This window comes from Camellia sinensis, chromosome 6 (genome assembly GCF_055761805.1).
Source record: "Camellia sinensis isolate YWXY chromosome 6, ASM5576180v1, whole genome shotgun sequence".
NCBI lineage: Eukaryota > Viridiplantae > Streptophyta > Magnoliopsida > Ericales > Theaceae > Camellia > Camellia sinensis.
In genome coordinates this window covers 178,897,303-178,903,302 of record NC_138966.1, presented here as the reverse complement: position 1 = coordinate 178,903,302, position 6,000 = coordinate 178,897,303, and positions in this window count along the sequence as shown.

The window sequence follows — 6,000 nt, the reverse complement described above, 5'->3', positions numbered from 1 at the left end:
AAACACGCTCTTTAGAACCTCAGCTCCAAGAGGAAGGTGAAACACTAGGTGTTTGTGTGCAATAGTGAGACACAAAACACCTAGTGTGCAAAATGAGAGGGAAAGAGAGATAGGTTGTGTATCTAATCCTAACCCTAGGAAAAACCAGAGCTCTCCTCTGTCTTCTCTCCTCAAAAATGTCTAAAGCCTCTTTTTTTTGCCTTAGAGAGGGCTTCTCTCTATATGCCTCTTGTAAAGCTTACAAGACAAGCTTTGCAAGAGGGAGATCCCTCCATACACGTGTATGGAGGGGAGTAAAATCAATACAGCTATCTAAAAATATCTGCAAAAGCAGATGAACAGCAATCGGCCAGCAAAAAATGCCATCTTGGCCAAAAAGAGTGCCGACCGGCACAAAACAGTGCTGACCGGCAACAAAGAGTGCCGGCCGGCAAACTATATTGCCGGTGGCAGCAAGAACCAGCCGGTGGCATCTAGCCACTGCCGGTGATGGGTAGAGATGGTCTACAAGCCCTACCCTGCCTCTCAAAGGCAAGATACAAGTGTTTGGTGCAAAACCAGACACTAAAAGGTCAAGTTCGGAGATCCTGAGACAAGGCGCGCGAGCCGAGGCCTCCGGGAACTCCAAACGAACACAAACAAGGATAATCACCGAGTGTTCAAACAGTGATGTCCAAGTCTTGAGGACGGTCAAAAATGGGGTGTCTACAGTTGCCCCTCTTTGACAGAACTCGAAAGTCATAACAATGACGGGAGTGAATGTCAAAGCCCAGAGACGACCCATTTTTGACAAGGCCGAAGACTTAGACAAACATACAAGACAAATAAGGTATGCGCCCGGAGGCAGGGGCAAAATGCAAGACAATGCACAGAGTCGAGCATAACTTATGATCATGCAAAGAAAGCTGTAATGAAGCAAACATGCGACAATTTTAAGCTAGCATACCAAACTACACTACAATGCAGAAAGGATGTAAGAGAATTATGGAATTCTCAATACGTCTCACTCGGGAGATACAATACCTGTGCGGCTCGTCTGGTTGCACCAGCTTCAAATGAACCGTACATACAATATCGTGCCTGTAAAGAAAACAAACTTAACAGGTACAATATGGTTAGCAACATGCATGACAATGCAAATGTGGATGCAAAACGAAATGCAATATATACGAAACAATGTATAAACCATGCAAATAAACATGCAATGTAATTGAAACAATGCAAGCTACATGCAAAGCATTTGAATCGTGATCCAATCACGAACGGTCCGAAACCACATCTATGTCAAATAGATTGATGGAGATAACAAGTCTGTCTACCATAGAACGGTCAACTGAACTGTGAGTATTGTAGACAGACGCAAGAACAAGTATTGGGTGGAATTGACATAAGTGGGGAAACGACCCGCTGGAGAAAAGACTACGATCCTAATGCCGGATGCAAAAATTACACTACAATGTAATGGATGGATATGGCACGCAGGCCAAACCAAATCTTGCCTAGGAAAGGCATGCATACATACGAGCCATGTGTAACACAGAAAAGGTGCCGCAACCCTCAACCAACATATCAGCGTGGAATCGGCGCGATACACATACAGAACTGTGTTTTAACATGAAAAGTAAGGGCACATACCAAACCAAGCTCAACCTGGAAAGGCGCAAGCCATAGGCGGAAGGCGATGCAATGAATGCATGCAATCTACAATGCAATATCTACAAATATGCAATGGAATGGATATGGAAACAATGGATATGGCACGCAAGCCAAACCAAATTTTGCCGAGGAAGGGCATGTACACGTACGAGCCATGTGTAACACAGAAAAGGTGCCGCAACCCTCAACCAACATATCAGCGTGGAATTGGCGCGATACACATGCAGAACTGTGTTTTAACATGAAAAGTAAGGGCACATACCGGACCAAGCTCAACTTGGAAAGGCGCAAGCCATAGGCGGAAGGTAATGCAATGAATGCATGCAATCTACAATGCAATATCTACAAATATGCAATGGAGTGGATATTTACAACATGCATGACAATGCAGTGCGATGCGACCTACTGGAGAAAATGCAATGGATGCATGCGAGCTACAATGGAAATGCATGACAATGCACTATGATGCAATGACTATGATCGCAACTTTCCCTATCTTACCAACAGGGTGATATACTAGGTTGGTTCAGTATCCAGAACTGAGGCGTAGACATGCCGCCTCAACCTATGGGGCTTCCATACAGATTTCAAGCCGAGGGTAAACCTCTGGGTATTTAAACCAGACTTTAGTCTCGAAACTCCCGAACCTTTGCGTTCTAGGCATAAGCCGTTCGAACTCTAGTTTCCAGCGTCCCAGTTGGTCTTCTAGGAACTCATCGCAAGCACAGACAGGTGGCTTTACCAGACCACCGAAATTCGTCCGGGCACGACAAACACCGAAGGAATTGCACCTTCAGAGGATTTAAGGTCTCCTGGACCGGAATGCAAAATGTATGCATGACAATGCATGTTTTTGTTTGTTTTTTTTGAGATGCACATGATGTATGAAATGCATGTTGCATGGAATGCGCGACAACACGCGGCTCTCGAAGTGTACGACAATGCGAACACTAAAGGTCTTACCCCTTCCAAGGATTTAAGGTCTCCTAGACCGTACGTGTTTAAGGTCTCGCCAGACCATGCATGTTTAAGGTCTCACCAGACCGGGCGGTATTGCACGACGGTATGATGCGCAAAATAGCGCAATGCGTTAGGCAACGCGAGTGCACAGGACAGTGCGATGGAATGCATGCAAAATGCAATGAGATGCGCAAAATAGCGCGAAATTTGAAATGCACAAAACAGTGCGATGCGTAGAACAACGCGAGATTTGAAATGCACAAAACAGCGCAATGCGCAGAACAGCGCGAGGTTTGAAATGCACAAAACAGTGCGATGCGCAGAACAGCACGAGGTTTGAAATGCACAAAACAGTGCAATGCGCAGAACAGCGCGAACAATTTTGAAATGCACAAAACAGTGCAATGCGCAGAACAGCGCGAACAATTTTGAAATGCACAAAACAGTGCAATGCGCAGAACAGCGCGAACAATTTTGAAATGCACAAAACAGTGCAATGCGCAGAACAGCGCGAGGTTTGAAATGCACAAAACAGTGCGTCGGTTTGAAATGCACAAAACAGTGCGATGCACAGAACAGCACGAACATTTTTGAAATGCACAAAACAGTGCGATACGCAGAGCAGCGCGAGGTTTGAAACGCACAAAACAGTGCGATGCCAAGTGTGACATGCATGCCCCACGGAGTGTAAATGGGCTTGAATGCGCAACAACGCACGTATTCCGGAATGCATGACAATGCATGGAATGGAAATGCAATGATGATGCATGAGAAATGTGCACGACAATGCAAAGGGGTGCGTGTTGCAACGCATGTAACACGTGCACAACAATGCAAATGTGTGGCGCGCGACAGCGCGATGTAATGCACCGAAGTAGTGTGATGAACTTGTGCAACACACATGGGGTAGCTTTTGAATTTAAAAGGATACAAAAAGGATACACCTTGCACGAATTTGAGTGCCACGCACTGGAGACATGGCCCGCGGTCAGAACAGAGGCCGGTTGAACATCGGAGATGCACTTTCTTGCACTTTCTTGAGCTATGAAGACCATGAACTTCTCATATGGCCTAAACAAGGCTGTGGGAATCCATCGGCCGAAAGATGAGGCCACCGGCTGGCCATCGGCACAAAAACAATTCCATCGGCACAAAAATGTGCCGGCCGGCACAAAACATTGCCGACCGGCAAACAGTTGCTGGTGCGGGGCAGTTTTGTCTTTTCACCTTGGGTGTTATAAAATAGGGCTTCATGCCCTATTTTCTCATTCTTCTCATGCCGAAAACCCTTGCTCTCTCTCTCTAGAGTGCTTCTCTCTCATTTTTCGCCCGTTTCTTCGCGTTCTACGCTCGTTTCGGACATTTTCCACCGATCACATTCTCGTTTCGGTGCCTCGTTCGGCGTTCTCGCCTTTTCGGGGTTCGTTCCCCTCACTTTCCTCTTCATTTCCGTGCCTCTTCACATTCCGGCCTTCCCGGCCATTTCCGACCCTCTCGGGAGTTGACTTTTCAGTTGACTCTTCGCATTCCGGCTCGATTTTCCCTTTTTCGGCCATTTTCACACCACTCTCTTCATGGCGGACGACATTCCACGTGGCGGGACTCCCCCGGACCACGAGATGGATCCCGGGCTCGAGCTCCTACCACTGAGCGAGCGCCCGTTCGACCCGGTGACCTACCGGCCAGCGATCCACGTTCTGCCCCCAGACGGTCTGCGTCAGTTCCGGAGCTTTGAGAGGTACGCGGCCCCTGAGCTACTACTACGCGAGCCTACCTCCCACCTTTCATTCGGCACTTCCGAGGTAATTTTTCTTCTTTCTGCTTTACTTTCTGCAATGTAGGATACAAAACTGCCATAGTTAGTTGTATTCTCTAACTGCTGAAATCTGATATGCCGTAGACCATAGTTGACTGTAAACATACATACAACTGATATTTGCTTGAGACTGACACATGCACACACACTGCACTAGCCCTGAATCACCCAAACACACGGCACTCACTGTATTCCACTGCATACACACTGGTACCCAGTATTTGTCTGAATCTGTTAGATTTGCACATATGCTACATCTGTTCTGAAACACCCAAACACGCTGACACAGCACACGTATTTTACTGTAAGCACACCAGCACCCGGTATTTGCCTGAATCTGACAAACTTGCATACATGCCATATCTGTCTTTTCAAAATTGCATTTTGAACGTTGTCTTGCAATTGTCATTTTCTGTTTGCAGGAGGGTTCCCATACCATTCGCGGGTATGGGAATACTGGTGCGCGGGAGTGGTATGACGAGCTCCCTGATGCGGTCCAGCGCATCGTGGACCGAGCGGGCTTCGGCACCTTCTGCCGAGGGCTCTCTAGGCTCTCCACATGCAGACCTCTCCTTGCTGCTTTGGCGGAGAGGTGGTGGGACACCACCGATTCTTTCCATTTTTCTGCTGCAGGGGACGTGACGATGACCCCTTATGACTTCTCGATGCTCACAGGCATCGGGGTAGGGGGGATCCGATCCCTTTCGACACCGACATGGATGAGTGGACCGCCGCTCAGGTCCATTTACTAGGGGAGGCCCCACCACTAGCTCGTCCAGGCTTCGTCCGGTACTCCTGGTTCGAGACACAGTTTCGGGTCCAGCCCGCATTGGAGGAGGTGCAGATGACCCCAGAGGACGAGGAGAGGTATGCTCGTGGCTTCCTCATGTTCCTGTTCGGGACTACCATCTTCGCCGACCGGGCGAACACCGTGCCTCTCTGTCTTCTCAGCGCACTGGTGGACGTCCGGGACATCTTGCACTATGACTAGGGTGGCGCTGCTCTGGCCACCCTATACGGATATATGAGCTCGGCTTCTCGCGGCAGCGGCCAGCTGCTTGGAGGTTACTGGCGGGCTTGGGAGGTACATTTCTTCTCCGCTTTTTCACTCCTGTCTCATACTTTCCGTACTCTGTACACTGCACACACTGCGGTCTGCTTTACACTTACTGTATACTGTACACACGGCACACACATACATTCTGCTTTACACTTACTGTACACTGCTCACACTGTGCACTGCACACAATACACGGCTCAACACACGGCTCTGCCATTTCTGCTTTATTCTGTATATCCTGCTTTATCTGATGGTCATACTGACATCTGTTTTGCAGCTGTGGGTTTACGCCTACTTCCCTAGGCTTGCACCTGTGCCAGTTGCGGAGCCTCCTCCGGCTGTCCCGTTCTTGAGTCGTTTTGACGGGAGATGCACCCGGCGACCACGGGAGACGTTCGGCTTCTTCCGCCGATACTTCGACACCATCACCCCCGCAGAGGTATGCTTTATTTTTAGTTCGTTTAGCTTCGCTTTCCCACTGCATGTTTCAATAACAGTAGATAACAAA